This window comes from Bidens hawaiensis, unplaced genomic scaffold, assembly GCF_021521415.1.
Source record: "Bidens hawaiensis isolate Kalapana, Puna unplaced genomic scaffold, B.hawaiensis_p1.1 tig00028252_1, whole genome shotgun sequence".
NCBI classification, from domain to species: domain Eukaryota; kingdom Viridiplantae; phylum Streptophyta; class Magnoliopsida; order Asterales; family Asteraceae; genus Bidens; species Bidens hawaiensis.
In genome coordinates this window covers 60787-80919 of record NW_027494602.1, presented here as the reverse complement: position 1 = coordinate 80919, position 20133 = coordinate 60787, and the positions used below count along the sequence as shown (strand labels likewise).

At 37.0% G+C, this 20133-nt stretch overlaps 1 pseudogene; it reads right to left on the bottom strand.

Moving 5' to 3' along the window:
• Positions 1-12386: 12386 nt before the first annotated feature.
• On the bottom strand, positions 12387-19809 carry LOC143576657 (histone-lysine N-methyltransferase ASHH2-like; annotated as a pseudogene).
• Between the last annotated feature and the right edge of the window lie 324 nt (positions 19810-20133).

The following is a 20133-nucleotide window of genomic DNA, read 5'->3' as shown; positions in this document are numbered from 1 at the left end:
TCCAAGAAACTGCATCACGATACGACCACTCACCAATCTTATTTCGGTTATCTCCAACTTCTCCAAACTCCACAAACTTTTGCAGACCACCACCACTCTCTCTATCAAACTCCATCAACTCTTGAGAACTCGCAACCTCTCTTTCATCCTCCAAACAACCTCTGATGGAACGGGGGTGAGCAAGACGTGGATCCATGTCCGGAATAAAAGACTCAATTGCATAAACAGGATGACATGGATCAATGAGACCGTCTTGACTACTCGGGTATCTCATGGATTTAGCAACATAAGTGACACTATCATCACCGGCTCTAAGAGTGATCTTACCTTCAAATACATCAACGAGTGCCCTAGCAGTACGCAAGAATGGACGACCTAAAATAATAGGAACTCTCTCATCGGCCTCCATATCTAAAACCACAAAATCTACGGGGAAAACCAAATTATCGACTTTCACGAGCAAGTTTTCTATTATCCCCCTAGGATACTTCACCGAACGGTTAGCTTTAGATAATGACATACGGGTGGGTGTAAGTTCTCCTAGGCCTAGATTCTCAAACAACGAATATGGCATTAAGTTTATGCTAGCTCCTAGGTCTGCTAACGTTTGGCACGAGGTATCCCTACTGAACAAACATGGAATAGTGAAAACACCAGGATCGGGTAACTTTTCCGGAACCTTATTGAGAACTACTGCCGAACACTCTTCGTTCAGTGGAACGGTCGAAAGCTCCTCCAGACTTTCCTTTCGTTTAAGAAGATCTTTCAAAAACTTGGCATATTTAGACATATGCTGGAGGGCCTCGATAAACGGAAGGTTAATCCTAAGCTGCCTAAACATATCTAAGAAATTACCGTACTCTCTACTAAATTTCTGATTCTTAGACGGGCTGGATACGAGACACGAGCATGATCTATAAGCGGTGAAGGCCTAATATCCCTTGGTTTCTTCTCTTCACTCCCTCTAACTATGGACTCACTGGTTGATGCGGTACTTGTTGGGCCTAGCCTAGGTTGCACCCTCCCAGGAGTCTCCATCACTATCTCCTCATCATCTAACTCACCTCTCTCCTCTACCTCAATCTCTCTCTCCGGACCTAAACCCTACCACTACGAGTAGAAATGGCATTTAACTGAGCTGCCGAATTTTGCTGAGTGGAACCCGAAAACCGACCTGGGGGTCTCTAATCTAAACGTCGGGCTATATCACCTATGGTTCTCTGAAGATCTAAAAGTGCGGATTGGTGATTCCTAATTAGCAAATCATGATCGGCAATTTTCTTATGAGTTTCCTGATCTCTAACCAGTATTTGTTTCATCATCTCTTTTAACCTAGCCATACCACTACTCAAACCTTGCCCATTACTCCCACCTTGACTACTTTGATCCCCACTAAACGACTAATCCTGCCCCCGGTTAGAATTTAAATTTGATTGGAAACCGGGGGTGCACCGGAGGAACGTCAATTAGAATTATAGTTATTATTTTTAAAATTGTTCCAGTTTGAATTATTATTTCCATTAAACTCATTAGGAACCCTATTTTGCCCTCCTATGAACTCTACCTGCTCCTGACTCATCAACGGACAATGTAAAGTCCCATGGCCCCCTTTACACAACTCATACTTATCTACCTTAGCCTTAAGTTCTCCAATCTCACGGGTTAAGCTCTCTAAGGCAGCAGCAACCTCGAACGGATGAGGGTGTACTAGTGACGGGATTTGAATTCCCGTTACGTGGATTTTTAGCAAACTCGAATTGGGCAAAACTCTCGAATAACTCATTACACTCAACTACATTTTTCTTATCCATTAAATTACCTCCAACAGCAGTGTCGAATCGAGCCTGAGTCTCATAAGTTAGCCCATCGTAGAACTTCTCAACAAGGGCCCAAGGAGTAAGACCATGCTGTGAACAACGGGCCAGATGTAACATCTAGGAAAAACCCACCCATATTTATTTTGGACTAAATTTGTCAACTTTGCAACTTAAAAGACTAAAAATATTCTCAAGATAAGTCATGAGAAAAATAAAATAAGAAAAATAAGCATCTTATGTTAAGGAAATAAGAAAAATCCATCCCACATGGAAACAAGAAAAGAAATGGAAGCTTTTTATAAGGAAACAAGTTTCCATAGAAATGTTTTAATGTAGCTAACCACTCTCCAAAGTCCTAGTGGAGGGTGCGAAGCACCCGACGCGCACGCGCTCGGGCTCGGGCACGGGCACGGGCGAAGGGCGTAATGTGGCGTTCTGATGGCGCACTTCGCACGCTCGCATCGCCGCGAGCCGCATAAGGGCCGCTTTAGTATTGATTGAAAATGAAAATCTGAAGCTTGCACATTCGCGCGCCGCGAAGGATTAGGTTTCAACATCTTCGCGCTATGCGAAAGACAAAAGACTTGAACCGACCTTGAAGCATCTTCGCGATACACGAAGTTGCAGATCAGGCATCTTCGCGCTACGCGAAGTTGCACTTCTGCATGCGTGACACGTGGAGACATGTGACAGCACCTGGTGACATGTGGCAACCCTACTAATGACTCGGCAAACCTAGAGCACCTTCGCGTATCGCGAACCGACACGGCTTGCATCTTCGCGATACGCGAAGTTGCAACATTTCAACTATAAAAAGAGGGGTGTTCGAAACATTCCATCTCACACCGAACACACACATTTTCACACACTTAACCTCGAGAAGCGTGCCAGTCTCGTGAAACATGCCAAGCTCCGAACTTCTGACGGTTTAAGCTGTAGTACGCGTTATAGAGTAGAAGTGCCGCTCGATCAGTCTTAGCCAACTAACTCCAAATACCCGTACGAGGTAGGGGTTCTGATTAAGTTATTATTTTATTATTATTATAATAGCTTAGACCATAGTCGGGGGTATAGCCCGAACCTTGATCACTGTTAAGTATAATAGAACTTTTCATAAGCAAATGTTATAGTTAATTATAGTTTCTTTATGATTAAGAAACGTAATCATTTATATACAAAGGGTATAGTTAAAAATAGTTTTTCTTAATGATTAAGAAACATAATATTCATTCACACAGGTTATAGTTAAAGTAATGTTTCTTCATGAAGAAGAAACCTGATATATAACCTGATATATAATTAATAAATAAACAAAGGGACTAAATGTCCACAAGTTTTGTACAAAAAAATAAATTATCAAGGTTACAGCTATACAAAACAGACTACGAGGCCTGAAGCTAGATCGTAGATCTAGATATTTATACGAATGTTATTCTCGTACTATAGGTCCGAGATAACAATCAATCTGAAAGTTGAAAACAAAAACAGGAATCAATAACAGAAACTGATTACAGACAGGGGTCAGTAACCGGATCAATATACAAGAATCAGTGTCGAAAACTGATTACAATCATAAAAGGTGAATACGCCATAAACTTTTACAACTCTTTTAGAGTCTGAACTGTTTACATAGGATTTACAAATCCTTAAAACTTTGTGTTGCAATAATAAGAAACAGGCATACTCAGATTAAGAGTATACATGGTGACTCGTAGTTCCCCGAGGCCATGCATATCATCAAACACGCCTCTGGAAGTCTCCGGGACTGTTCAGAGAAATGATATTGTGTATATTATTAATTGTACATGTACTTAGGGTAATTGTAACCCAATTGAGTTGGGTGCCTAATGAGTATTGTCACAAAGGTATTATTATTGTTTATACAATGGTATTATAGAGTTAGCGTCATTCACCAGCTGTGTGCTGACGTATTTTCCCCCTATTTTTGGGAAACTGTAAATAATAGAACTGACAGGCAAGACTGATAGAAGATTGGAGACTTAGTCATTAGAGGTGATCTGATGGCTCAGATATTTTATTCAAAATATGATAAAGAATTATATTTTGAAATGACAAGTATTTGAAATATCAAAACGGGTATTCAACTCCCGAGTTTTTAATATATTATATCTGAAAAGACTTCCGCTCACATTTTATCAAACAATATCCAACGGGTATTCTAACCCGACATTTTATAAATGAATATTATATTTTAAAGACTTCTGCTAAAACAAACCCGCAACTCTGATATATTTTCAAAGCAGGTACCAACTAACGGGTGCCGCACCCAGGCCCTGAGTCGGGGTGTGATACCAGCAAACTCTGGAAACGCTCCCAAGCTTGATATTATGGCTTGTCTGGCTCCATATGGAAAGAATGAATCTGATCTCGAAGACGAGATGCTTTGGCAAGCGGGAAGTATTTCTTCAAAAAAGCGGTACGCAACACCTCCCAAGTAGTGAATGCTCTAGTAGGTTGCGAATCGAGCCAAGTGGCGGCACGACCCGTAAGTGAAAACGGGAACAAATGGAGGAAACTGACATCTTCATTAGCACCTTGCAAATTGAACGTTCTGAGCATACAAGTAAGACGGTTGATGTGCGCTGGTGCGTCTTCATCATCACGACCATGGAATAGGTTACTCTGGGTGAGATTGGCTATACCATACGAGGGAATATGCCCGGAATTAGGTTATCGATTACGGGGGTGATGATGGGCGAGTGGTCTCCGGTGAAACCCTCGAAGGCTTGTTGGTAAACGGTTCGGTTGTCGGCCATTTGAATATCGGGAAGGGTTTTGGGACTCGACGGTGGTGAACTGTGTGGTGATGACTTCGGTGGAGAATCTATGATGATTGGTGATGACGAACTGGCTTTAGTGTGACAATCGTCAATTTCAGGTTAACTCCGTTAACTCAACTCCGTCAATTCAAACTTAAGATCACTAAATCTATAACGCACACTTCATTACATTTAAACTAGGGTTTAAATGACGCTTAACACTTACTACATGTGTAGTCTTTCGGGAATTGCACCGAAACGCAAACGAGTTGACGCAAACGATTGATAAATAAACGAAAAACGTCAAAACAGTAATTACGTGATAATTATGTGTTAGACTTATGTGTTATGTGATAACATGGTTATAAACGTTAACTCAAGATGAAAACAAGTTAGTTAGGCTAGAAAAGTAATACTTAGAAGTGGAGGGACTTGAGTGTAACTTATTATTATTATAAATATATACTAATAACCTTAACCCTAACCTATTCTCTTTCTCCCTAACCCCGATCGGAACCCCATACCCCCTCCCTCACGGCTGCCGTCCACTCTATACACACATTCAACCATCAAATCAAGTGTTTGATTGAAGAACTAGGTGCTAGGAAGGTATAATTGATCATTCTATACATTCTTGTTGCTTGATTTTGATGTTTGTTGGGTTAACCACAAACCCTAAGCTGCCGATTTTGTGTATGTATATAGCTAATATGATTGTGGTTGATTGAATGATGATTTGATAACTAGTATTGATCTTGTTGCATGTTGATTGTTGTGTCTTTGATTTGAGTTCAAACACAAACCCTAATCAAGTATGTAATATATAATTGATGTGCATGGATGGTGTTTATGGAGTCTAGAGGGTCATATGAATGCATGATAGTTCATAGATTGTTAATATGTTGAGTTTGGATGCAAACAGTTTCTGGACAGAATGCGTATATGATGTTTAAGTGACTGTAACGAAGTGTAAACGTGAAAATTGGTTGAGATTATTGGTACTACAGTAAACTAGGTTGAGTCTAGTTTCTATAAAGTATGAATTTGTAATTTTTGGACAAGTAGAAGTTAACTTTTATGAATTTACAAAAACATTGTGCAAAACTGAGCTGTTAGACCTGCTGTTAGGTTGTGTTGTAAATGTTATATCTCATGAACTACGAGACCAATTAGGTTGGTTCCACTTCTGGAAGTTGACTTATTGAGTTAGGAACCTAACCCAAGTGGTCTTGCATTTATTGGATTTTCCGTTCAACGGGAATTGCAAATAACATTCTGTTGCGCATGAATTTGACTGTTATGAGTTTGCTGTAATGATTTGATGATTGTGAGAAAACTGTGAGGAATGAAAATGTAATAAAATATGTTCTGGAAACCTAAGACATATGTTCTTCTGTGATGATTTTTGGTAAATTAATTGAGATGCTATGATAGGTTAAATAGTACAATCTTTCTAGTAGGATTTCTGTCTCGGTGAAACTAGCTGCTGAGTTGTGTAAAAATGCATGAAACATGATACTTGTTATATAATTGTTATGTTTTGACCAAAATACCCTTGCGGGGAATAATTGCTAATTGATTGCCATGATTTGACCAAATTTCCCTCATGGGGAATAATGGATAGTTAATTGTTATTTGTTGACCAAAATGCCCTTACGGGGAATAATTGATAGTGATGTACTTTATGAATACATGACACGTATATGATTGCTTACACATGTAATGTGTCACAAAAGCACTTGTTAAAGTCACACACGATTCACAAACGAAACACGAAACATGTTATGTGCATAGGCATTATGTGCCGGGTCTAGAGACTCGATAATATTCCAACACTTAGAAAAATCTCCTTGTTGTTTTTAGAACGTTAGAGAGAGTTTTTCGGTGACGCGCATCTTGGTGATTTAATTTGGGAAATTCTTCGCAATCTGTGAGTTTCACTTTCCCCTCTTTAAACTGTTTTCAAACGCTTTTCACTTGGGGGAGATAACATACTCCATAACGCATTTAAGATTTTGTTATAAATTATATATCACTTGTAAAGGCTAAGTGGCAAACGAAACATTTGAAGTCCTACACATCGAACCGGTTAATATTTAGAATAGCGAGTCACTGTTGAGTAGTACTACTGGGTTTGACAAACCCCACCCAACGCTAAACTCGACTGGAAGTCGAGCGGGTGTAATTTTGGCTAACACGTACCATGGTCTGGAGGACCTGGTGACAAGGCACTTAATAAACGAGTCAGCTTCGGTGTCGAACACTTAGTAATACTTGCTTTATAGGCTAGCTACCTATAGATATATAATTTGACATAACACTATCTGGTAACGCAAAACGCTGTAACGCTGTAACGCAAAACGCTGTAACGCTGTAACGCAAAACGCTGTAACGCTGTAACGCTGAACGCAAACGCTAAACGATTTATTTTTATATAACTTGTGAACTCACCAACCTTGTGTTGACACTTTTAGTATGTTATTCTCAGGTAGCCGATTGAAAACGCTTTTGTCCTGCAAACTTATTTTTAACGGTTATCTTTGGTTTTAAGTCGTCCTGCGTGACGCAACTTTTGATTAAAGGTTTTTACGCTTCCGCATTTAATTACTCGTAAACGTTTTCATGGTTTTGAAACTTTATTTTATGGTTTGATTATAACTGATGATTCCGATCCTGCCAGTTCACACCCTCTGACGGTAAAACTCCGTTAGTGGATTTTGAGGGTGTGACATTTAGACTTTAACGGAGATGGTCCTTGCGAACGAAGATGTGGCATAAACTTGAAAAACACACAAGACCAACTGAGTAGACTCTATGTAACTACGAAAATAAAACTAAGAATAAATAAAATAAACTAGACTTAAAAGTAAACTAAAATTAATTAAACTCCTACAACTCAAACACAAAACAAAACAAAACAAGTAGCACTTATGTTGCAAGTAAGTCTAATCAAAGCTAATAACGCAATCGCCAAGAGTCCTCGGCAACGGCGCCAAAATCTTGATGTGCTAAAAGTAGTCCAATAATTATTTAACTAAAATTACGCTAATCTAAACACTAAGTAATAAATTATAGACTCTTAAACTTAACTAAACTACTAACCGGCAAGTGAACCGATCGACTCTATTACAGCTAAGTAAGTCCGGATATCGAACCCTTACGTTTACTAGCTAATTAGACTCAACTATAGACACAACTTATTTATTTATTATTTGTTTAAGGGGGGGTTTTGTTTAAAATACTAAATTAAAAACTAATTAAAGAAAATAAGTAAAATAAGCGAAAACACAAGTTTGATTAAATCAGATGATGATAAGAAAACTACTTAGGCTAGAATCCCTTAAATTTCAGTTATGAATTAACCGGAAAAATATTAAGTTATGGACTGGGATCGTAAAATAGACACTTAAGAGAAAACTCGAGCAGGACCCCTGACCCTTCTCAAGAGACACCTATAAGTTTCTAATAAGTTTTAATGAACACCAGTATTAAAAATCAAGTTTCCTTACGGTCACCTAATTATTTATGATTTAGTTCCTTTATACGAAATCCTACCTTACTGCGCGAAAATCAAAGGCAGTTTCATATTTAATTGATTCAATAGACAATAATTAAATAATCAAACCTAGACGGACTACTTACGAAGAACTAAATCTAGCAAGATCAAATAATAAAGTTCTATCAATAACCTAGCACTTTACAGATTTAGGTTAGCAGTACACTTAGATTTATTTAATTAATAATTATTATTCCTATGATCTTATTGCAAATCAATCATAAAATAATCAACACAAAGTAATTGACCTAATAATAACCTATCATAATGACAAATAATACTCAAGGCAACTATGGAATAATAACAATCAATCAAACAATCCTAAGCATTCATATGCATCAATTTAATATAATTAAACCTTTTACTAAATCATAAAACCATAACGATAAATAAATCCCAAATCAAAACACAACGTCAAAGTAGGTTCATCATAAGCCTAGGCGGTCTATAATATTTAACCTAGCATCTTAAAGTAAAACAAAACAATCATAAACGAAATCATGGCGAAAATAAATAAGAACGGAAGATTAAAGGTGATAAAACCCGTGGTCTTCGTACTTGGATGATAAGCACTTCGCCGGCTGATTCCTTGCCTTCAAAACCCATCAAATATTGCAATCCTAAGCTCCGGGAAACTCCAAATTCGGCTCTGGTTCGTAGGGTATGCTCATGATTAAGTTTAGGGGTGTTTATATAGGTTTCCTAGGCACAAAACTGATAAAAAAAACTAAGAAAATTCGAGAAACTGGGTGCCCAGAGCGCCGCGTGGCGCTGCGGGCTACGGGTGGCTGACCGGTCTGGTTCGTTTCCTGATGCGGTCCGGTTCAATTCTGATGCTCCGGTTCACCGGTTTGGCTTGTTTTAGCTCTTTTTTCGCCCTTTTTAACCGTGAACAAGTCCGGAACCTACATTATTCAAATATGCTAGTAATATACAAATTCTAATAAAAACCAAACAAAAACTAATAAAATATTATATAAAATATACAAGGGATTTATATATATTAAGCATTATATCAGGTACCGGTCTCTGTCCCGATACCGTAACTCAAAATTTTGGTACCGATTTGGTACCGATGGTACCAAATCGGTACCGATTTCGTTTGCCCATCGCTACCACTGTGCAAGTGAATATCGGTACCAAATCGGTACCGATTTCGTTTGCCCATCGCTACCACTGTGCAAGTGAATAAATCAGGCCGAGTCAGATCGGCTCGTTAGACTTTTCTGAAGCTCGAGCTCCCATGTTTTCGGAACCGAGCTCGGCTCGTATAGACAACTTAAAGCTCGTGGGTTCAAGTATATGATGAACAAGGTCAAAACAACTGAACAAACAATTACAAAACAAATGGAGCCTGGAACAACATCACTTGCAGGTCGATCGGTTCTAGGGTTGGGGCTCAACGCCTCGTCTCATTCGCACTAGGACAGCGTAAGTAACTGGTAGCACAGACGTGGTTCACTGGAAGTTGAAACACGTCGTCCTAGGGCTCCAAAGGGTTGGGGTCGAGGATTCACGATTTCTGACAACAAACTTCATAATGGGTGGGCTGTATTATATATAATAATTGATTTGTAACTAATAAAACAACTAAAATCATAAAGCATATAGCAAGCTCAATAAGGGTCGACGAGCTTCACATGTGAGGCTCGAGCTCGACTAGTAAATGACCTTTTTTGGAGACTCAGCTTGTTCGACCTTTTTATCGACTAGTTCAGCTTGTTTGCACCTCCAATTAGAGTTTAACCAATAAGAGCTCTTCATATCGAGCAGATGGTTGTGGCAAAATGAGTGACTCTCAACTGTATGCTGGCAATTAAACAAATTGGGCAGAAAATATAATACTTTAATTAAACCCTAGTATTGAACAGCATGAAGCTAATTCCATTCCCTCAAGTAAATTAATTCAACTTCATAAGCCAAGCCAAGCCAATTACCTGATTTCGTTGGATCTAGGGTTTGAAAATCACAAGCACGTGTACAAGACACTTTGCTTTACCAGAAGAAACAAGTCGTATAAATATACCAGAGCTCAAATAACGGCCGATCGGAAGAGGCTGGTCGACACCAGAAATATCAAACAGTAAATGCTATACCGGAAATCGTGAATCCTCGACCCCAACCCTTATCCTTAATCGTTACCACAATTCATTAGACCATAAAGTCAATTTCCCTATTAAGGTTCAAACAAATTCTTTTTTTCTATTTTACAAAATAATGAAACCGAATGTTTGGAAGACAACCAATTGAAAATAAAAAATAGACACCTTTAGGCTAATGGATAAAAAAAAAAAAAAAAAAGCAATCAAATAGCATGCTTGCACCCCACTCTTATCTCAATTTCACCGTCCAAATCCACCACCCAAATAATCATAAAAGATAAAATGATGTATTTTCAATGTTCAAATTACTTGTAAAAAAAGCTGTCAAAGGTTCCCACCATTGTTGTTGCACATGGTCACAAGGTCCAACAATGTTGCATACAACACATCTAAAGACAAATGACCTAAATATCTCTTTGTTTCACCATCCAAATCCTCCTCTTTTTGAAGCTTGCGTTCCTCCGCCGCCAACCACCACAATATGCCACCTTCCGCATCCACCTGTGCCAGCAGACCTACCACTTCACCTTGATCCAACTCAAAAGATAAACTTAAGAAATCTCGGCTCGCTTTCATTCCCACAATCAATGCTTCCTCATGCAACTAACGTATTATTTGACTCGCAACCTGTTTTAATGAACATAAACTTTTTATTTCTACAATTCTACACCTAAGTAGTAACCTTGTTTTCCTTAATACGTACATGAGCACGTTTGTTTTATAACCAATAATATGTCGGCATCCACGAGAATCAGTTGCATAACTGTCTTGTATAACAACAATAGGTATAAATGCATTTAACTATTATTTGTTGTAAAGGTAACACCCCTAGATATATACATATAGAGAGAGCATTCACTTCAGAACGAACAATATATATATATATATATTTTTTAAAGCATGGTTTCCCTCCCACTACATCTAATTATCTTCTATTTGGTTCTTTCTTTCTCCGTACACACACACATATATTAAATAGAAAAAAGTGTTGATTTTACTTTAACCGAAAACGAACAATTAAGCGAATGAATTCTTTTCCTCACGTTCATTCGTTAAGAGAATGGGCATGTTTGGTTTTTAATACTGATTATTAACCATAAGCGATTATTGATCAATCAAAACCAGTTTTTAATTGGAGAACCCCTAACCCATGTAATCGGTTCGGTTCTGTTAAAAACATAATAACCTTATTAATCTATTAAAATTAACCTTATTAACCTATTACTGGTTAACTAATTCCTATGTGAAAATCCCTAACCGGTTTCTAACCTACGGTTAATTTGGTTCACTAACGATTCATACTATACTGAGATATTAACCAACCGTTCAATTCCGGTTTAATTCGGTTAAGCGGTCAGAATTTGCACCTCAACCTATAGCATATACAAAATGCAAAGTCAAAATCACTACGCATGAAAAAAACAAGACTTTCGTTTAAAGCCTAAAAGCCCATTGCTTTATTCAAAAGTCCATTGCAATTGATTTGAAGTCTAACTTTCTCTAAAAGCTTGTTACAACTTAAAATTGTATATCAACTGGTACTTTACACCCACGCCTCGCAGCGGGGAGAATCGATTTTTAACAAAGTTTAGACGTAACTAAAAAATATACCATTATTGATAGCAAGCAGTGCCAGTCAAACACACTGCAGGTAAAAAACAAAATCTTAAAAACAAATCACAAACTTGAGGCATGTTCAATATAGATAGTCTAAGCTAGGTTACAACTCAAACAACATAAGGTACAAGCTATGATACATAGCTCTGCCAAAATTGTATATATAAAATAATAATAATATAAATGAGATTTGAGACTTTCTAAAACCATACATCAAAACTTGACTGAAGAATGATGTGACATATGGTTATTTGATACCAACTAAAACAAAGACATAATCAAATGTAATATATTTATTTAATGAAATCAGTCAAAGAAGGTCAATAACAAACGAAAGCTTTACCTCTTCGAGGCGAATAATCAATCTGTACCCAAGCAAAGCGATCTCATCTGTAACGATTATGACTCTTATCTCACTTAAATAATTGATCCACAAACACCACTTTCACAATTCAACTAACATTTTTACCAAGTACAAATCACAAAAACACCTTCATAACTTCTCTCTAAAACCTCACTGATGTGGCTGGTACTGTTGATGATGATGCTGATGATGATAATAACCGTTCCCTGCATCATAACCGACACCAAAGTTTGCCTGGTTTTAGTTCGGCCCACCAAAGCCTGCAGGCCCATTAAAGCCCACGGGCCCATACTTGTTCCATTGTCGACCACCACCCGATCGAGGGTGATTCCACTTTTGTTGCCTGAAGTATCTTCTATCAAGAGTATTAGGGTTCCTGTCTCTTGGAAAATTACAATTATGCCATGAGTCGTCTTCTTTTGCGGGTCGACTTTCACTGCGCGGGTACACTGGTAAAGGTGGAAACGAGTGAAAAGTCATCGCGGGAGCAACAACCCAGCTCTCGGCAGGCCCACCTTCCCCAAGCTTTTTGAGAAGAGATGTTGGAAGCCCAAACGCAACCGGTAATCGTGAAATGTAGCGGTCCTGCGGTTGACCCATGATGGCGGACGGTGGAGAAAATCCAGGGGGAGCATCGACATCCATATCTTGACGATCGGTTTGCTGTTGACCAGTGTTTGACCTCTTTGATGGAAACTGTAGATCGGGTGCCATGTCACCAGGCTGGTCCCACCGGCTTTTGCGTTTTCGGGTGCGGGTCCTGTCAGCGCAACTACTGACACATGATGCAGAAGGTGCTTCAACTGTAGTAACTGACTGTTTGATTGGGTTATCAGCAACTTCAGACGGTCTTTTTTGTTGAATCGGAAAAGTTTTAGTTTTGAAGTTTGAATTTTGTTGAAATTCCATCCGGTCGGTGTCCCTTTCAGCCCGGTTGACTCTTCGGGCAGACCATGGAATATACCGATCACGGAAATTTCTTGCAATTTGATGAACCTAAATCAAAAGGGGGGTCAAATTAGTCAATTCAGGTTTGTTTGACTTCATCAGGTCAAATGGTTTGAAAGTCTCTAGGCTTGTAAACAAACCGAGCGTTCAGTGAGCTGTTCGTGAATCGTTCGACGGGACGTTCGTTTTTGTTCGTTTATTTAATAAACAAACAAACATGAAAAGATAATTTGTGTTCGTTTAATTAAACGAACGAACGAACATGAACATATGTTCCGTTCGTTCATTTATGTTCAAGAACGTTCGTTTATGTTCGTTTACGTCTGTTTATTTATGTTCATTTATATGTAGTAATAGAAGATAACTAAATATGATCTTAATGAGTCATCTATTTAAAGGTTTTATATTTGTTAATTTGTGGTCATTTAAGTGTTTTCATTTTTATGTTTGCGTTCATTTACATTTGTTCATTTATGTCCGCTTATCTTTGTTTAGTTATGTTCGTTTAGATTTTAAACAAACGAACACAAATGTTCAGTTTTTAAATAAATGAAAATGAACATATTTATTTGTTTGATTAAGTTAAATGAAAGAACGCGAATCGTTCAATTCGTTTACAGGCTTTCATTATATTATTCACATTGATGAATACATTGATCTCAATCTCTAGACTGCGGATTTTATTTGTGTTCGTGAACCATTCGTGAACACATTCATTTCCTTAATGAGCGAACACGAACATAAAATGTCGTTCAGTAAGTGTTCGTGAACCGCTCGTGAACACATTATTTCCTTAATAAACGAACATGAACAAGACCTTGTTCATGATCATTCGGTTCGTTTACAGCCCTAAAAGTCTCCAAAAGTATGTAATATAACTTATAAGTAATTAAATATTTGGATAAATACCTCCTTGTCAGCATGCTCGGTCAATGACAAAATTGATTCCTTGAAACTGAAAAAAATCAAAAACAAAGGAAACATCATAAAAGGGCCCATGTATTTGCACTACAACACTAAAGATGTAATTAAAATTAAGTAGCATTATATAAAAAGATATTAATAATTAGCTCAAACCTTTCAACTCCTGGAAGAGAAGATTTTAAGATATTGTCCAATGTAAGAATCTTTGTTTCAGCCAGATATTCCAAAACCTGCAAAAACCCATAATTTAAAAAGATCACTCACTAGAATGATATATATGAAATGCAATTAATTAATTACAGTCCCTTTTAGTCATTTAACAACTTGTGTTGTATAATATTGTCACACTTTGTTAAACTTACCTTGAGAAGCTTTCGCAGTATAGGGGTCTTGTTGAACACCTTTCTATAACGCTTCAGTAAAATGTGTAGCATTTGCAAACCTGTAAAGTCACAAAAATAAAGGGGAAAAAAAACATTACAAAAATCAACAAAGTATAATTAACAAATATTTAAAAAAAAACAATAAAAAGTATACCATTCTTGTTAATTATGTCAAGCAAAACCGTTCTAGACTTTGTTCTCAGGAGTGCATCAAGGATCATAGAAAGGTCTCGATTGCTGAAACAGTTATACACCCATAGCTTAAGTATTTACTTTTTTCCAATATATACTCAATTTAACATCATAAGAAAACGTAAAAAACAAACCTTTGAATTCCTTCACCGTTGCCACCATTAGCAGTTAGACATAAAAGTGTCAGATAGCCCTTCCAAGCATCCTTCAAGATAAATACACATAAGTCAGAACAGATTTAAAAAATTAAATGAACATAATTAAAAGGGAAAAAAAAAGAGGCAGTTATGCAAAATAATTTGTGTACTTACTCTTCTTTTGCTTATACCCCCTTTAGATAAGAGAGTGTTGAGTGCCTCTTCAACTGTAAGATAGATATCAAGCAGAAACGTTTAAACATTTGATCATATGTTGAAGATAAAAAAAGTTCAAAAGAAAATAGAAATAAAACAGTAGGGGTCTAAACAAAGCTTAAAAGCTACTCAAGATCGGCTCACTAAATATTCGAACCGAGCTGAACTTGAGCTTTTATTGAGTAAAGCTCAGCTAATAAACGAGCTCGTGCTCAAGCCGCTATCAAGCCTAAACATATATTATTTATTAACCATATATGTTTAATAAATGTTTATACGTTCAATAAACTTATGTAAGTTTGTAAGTTTATTGTATATAACCTTATGTAAAAGTAACTAAAAAATTATAATTGTACAAGATAAATTAATATAACTATTAAAAATATAAAGTAAATTAATTAAAATATAAACGAGCCAAACTAGAACTTTAAAAATAGAGGTCTACATCAGCCGAGCCCGAGCTTTAGAAATAGAGCTCTAACCAAACCAAGCTCCAGCTTGAAAACTTACACAAGAGCCGAGCTCTAGCTTTAAAACAAAGCTCTAAATGAGACAAACTCGAACTTTAAAAATACAGCTTTAAACAAGCGAAGCTCAAGCTTTAAAAATACAGCTCTAAATGAGCCGAACTCAAGCTCTCTTAAGTTAAAAAGAGAGCTCGGCTCGGCTTGTTTACATCCCTAAATTAAATAGTGAAAGAAGAGTACCTGCTTCAAATCGACCCGTCAAGTTATCAACCACTATCTTTTTGGGTTTTTGAGGCATGACAGGTGGCTTGGTATCTATCTCAGTATGCTTACTTTTTGATTTCCCTTTCTTCACTGTTGATGATGGAGAATGTACTTTTGAGCGGGAATTCGGCTTTAAAATAGTACACTTGTCATTCCTGTGAGATTTAGGCTTCTTCCTCAATTCATCGTCTTCCGGTACCAAATTAACCGAATCTATATATTCATTTTGTATTTTCATCTCACTCTTCACTGTAAAAGAAGCATCAAGCGGTTGAACTTGAAGTTGAGCACTAGATGACAATAGTCCCTCTGAATGTTCTGTTTTACGTTCAAGTGCTGATGTGGCAGATTCAACAAGAATTGCATGATCATCATTTTTCTCACCCAAAGAATCTAAACTTTGATTGTTTTCCACATCATTTACAAAACTACTTTCGGGATTCACTGTAACAGGGATTATATCATCCAACTTATTGTTAATGTTCTCATAGAAGGTAACGGGTTCAATATATTCATCATCGGAATCACCCAAAACAACTGTTTCATCATTCAGTGGATCACCACCAATAACGCCCCGACACCTGGATGAGCCACATACACATTTTTTAGCAGCAGCCCCAAAAACCCGTACATAGTTGTAATCAAATGTCAATTCTTCCCCCTGCATAAGTTAATAACCGAATTAAACACACAAATAGGTGTCAAAAGTGGCATTTAAAAAAATATCAAGATACTAAGTACATGATAAAATATGTGTATACCTTCTTAATATCCCTTAATGCAAATAGCCCAATGCAAACTTCTCCATTGACCATCCACTGGTAAGAAAAAGCACAAAGTAGATGTCAATATTGACAAATTAAACATATAACTGTAAGTATGAAGCTAAAAATTAACCAATGAGCATGTTGATCTTACAATACCATAATTCTATAAAAACATTTTGAATAAATATTGTGATAGGTTATACAAACCTTTTCAGTGCGACAATTTGGTTCGCAGCTGTGATTTATAAACCGGCCCAAATTTCCTTTAGCACAAGCATCTATTACCTGAAAAAAGAAAAAAAAGTAAATAACACAATAAATAAACTATGATGAAGTAAAAATATTAGAAACCGACAAACCTCACTGCCGTTCAATGTCATAAAATAGAAATGCTTATGACCTTTTGAAGCATATTCTTTTTGCCGGGCCTCATAAGCATGCATGTCAAGCACCTACAAAAATCAGAATACAGAACAAAATAATAAAATTGGATACTTATATATTAATTTTAAACAATATAAGACTATGAAATCAAGCAAGTAGACAGGTTACCTCCCCGACATATTCGATAAGAAACCTTCCTTTGGGGATATCCTCTTGCAACTGAAGCCCGTGTCCCTTCTTTCCGGTTGGAAAACATTTCAGTTTAGAGTACTTGCGTTTCTGGAACTGTGGTTGTATAAAAAATGCAAGCTTTGTAACCTCTTTGTGAAAAAAAAAGGTAATAAAAATCATAAAAATGCAAAAGAAAAAAAAACCTGTTGGTTTGAACAAAACTCTCCACATGGGCATGTTCCCTTTACACATTCTATATTCAGCATCCTATTAAGGCATTCATCACGACACCCCATGCGACCATCTGTTGGTGGTTTGCAGTGGCAAACCATAACCTAACAAAGATTGATGAGTAATACACGTTTTTTTAATCCATAAGTATTAACAATTAAACAGCAACGGGTTGATTTTTAAAAGAAGCAAGCGACTAACCTCATCAATAGGTTGATTTTTACGGTTGCGATGCAGAAACATGTTTGTCTTAATAAGCTTCCACGAGTGCTGCAGAGGATCTGCAACACAGTATAGACACTTTACTAAATAGCTTATATTATAATTGTGATTGTATGCTTTGTTTTTTATTTCTAATCATACCTAACAAAAGAATTATGTATACTGTGTAATTTGACCTAAACAAAACACCAGTTTTGCCCAAACCATTTTGACCAAACAAGATATCAATTTTGCCCAAAACCATTTTTACCCATTGCCTGATCCGCACATATTGCCACCTCTAACTGTATCAAGATCAAATGATGCTTATGGACATTCAAGTACAAAAATAAATAAGTACCACTAGATTGCTTTTGAGTCAACTGACTGGAATTCAGCCGAGTATTATTGCAAGCATCTTCTTCACCAGATGCCTCGGATAATTCCAACTCCTCATTAATGTCAGCATTTGACATTTCCTGTGGAATTGAACAGTCTGCAAAAGCTTTATCCAGGTTGTCCCTACAAATCCTTCATATTACACCAGACAAAAACGATTAATGTCTGAAAATAACTTATAAATTAAAAGTAGAAGAATTATAAATTAGTAAATTACCATCTGCATTCTTTTGACTCAATAGCATCTGCAAGTACAGTTGATATGCGTCTCCATTTATGACAATCATCACAACACACCCAAGCACTTTGTGGCACTATAGGGGTGTTGGATAATGGTAAAACTGTAATTCTAGAACCTTCTTCTAGTCCATCATTCATTTCTACAGCATATAAACGAACCTTAGAATCACGGTTAATGAATAAAAAGTAGCATATATAAAAACAGAAAATGTTAAATAAGAAAACAAAAAGGACCTGCAACTGGATGAGTTTCTGCATCAGCCCTCTCCTTAATATTGCCCTTAGCAGTTGACTTAGCTGGTGATGCTTTCTGATGACCATTGAATATGTTCTTTGAAGACTTTGACTTTGAACTTTTCTGAACATGCTGACTATTAGATCTTGACTCCATTGACTCAATCCCAGCAATGGTAAGATTAGCTTTCATGACACTTTCAACTGTCAACATATCCATGGAAACCCTAACGTCGGTTTGATGAAATGATCCTTCAATTTGTTTTCCACATAATAAAGTATCATTAACAATTTCTGGACTAGGAATTCCACTTGCAACACCACAATCATCTGATTGATGAGAAACACAATCTTTTGAAGAAACCCTAATTTCTTCTGTAACATTTCCATTAACTTGAGTATCTGGAATCACATTAATAACTTCTGAGTCGGGCGAAGTTTCAGGATCCCTTTCTGCAATGGGCACGTCACTAACAGATGATTTCAATGATGCAGTCACTTTATCGAGATTCTCATCAGAAGCACTGAAAACCTCTTTTTGAAAGCTTTCTTTGGCACCACTTTGTACATTCGAAGCTTCTAAGTTAACATCCCTGTAACTTTCAAGATCTTTTTCCATATCAGGTATGGTATTAACTTGGCAATTTTGAATAACCATTGGTCCTAGTTTAAGCTTTACAAGAAGACCCTTGTGTACAGCTTTAGATTCGCTTTCTGAACTTTGTATGCTTTTACTAAAAATACTCACAGGATCAATATTCCTCTTTCCTCCCCTATCGGCCGTTCTACCCAATGCATCCATATTATTTTCTGCATTTTGCTTAAAAATTTCATCAATTTTGCCTACAAATCCCCAAGCTGTAGGACGCATAGATCTGACCATATTACTTCTTTGCCCTCGTCCAATATCTGCAGAAAGTAAGTCCACCACTGGCTTCTTTCCAGAACTCCTCCTGCTTTTTCTTTCAGTCACTTTAGTATCACTTTTCTGCTTTGATGAACTCTTGCGAGTACTTCTTCGACTCGATGAACGTCTACCTTCATTTTTATTTCCATTATCTCCTCCACAAGGGTCTCTTAAATCAGAAGATTCAGTTAATACAAAAGAGTTAAATGGGTCAACAAGGGCCTCTGTATTGAATATATTCGGTTCATCCACATTGTTACAAGGCTCATGCTCAAGCCCGGGCTCAATGTCTGGCAAGGCCTCACATGGTGCTAAATAAGCTGATATATCGTCAGCAAAATAATTAGGCTCCATGGTAGACCCAAACTCATTAAAGCCACATGAAGAGTAGTGTTCCTTTTCGATATCAAAACCCTTATCGGCCATCAACAACTTGTGCGTTATATAATGGCAAGATGGCTTTAATTGGTTCAAGCACTAAGAACCATCAGCTTTCTTCACAACGACCATAACTATAAAAAAAATACATAGATGCATCAGATAATAAACGTAAGCATGCTTTCTTAATTAATACATCATTATATAAAATTCTGTATCGCGTTCAATAAATAATATGATCTCAGTATAATTATACGTGTCGATAAACATATATACGCATCAGAAAACTCATTGTATGGTAAGTGATGCATCCTGTGTTTCATATATAGACATATAGTTATATACAGACATATATGTATGTGCATCAGAAAACAGACAACATATATGCATGTGCATCAGGTATACATACACGCGCGCACATATATATATAGGTTTAACTGTTTAGGTTCTTTTG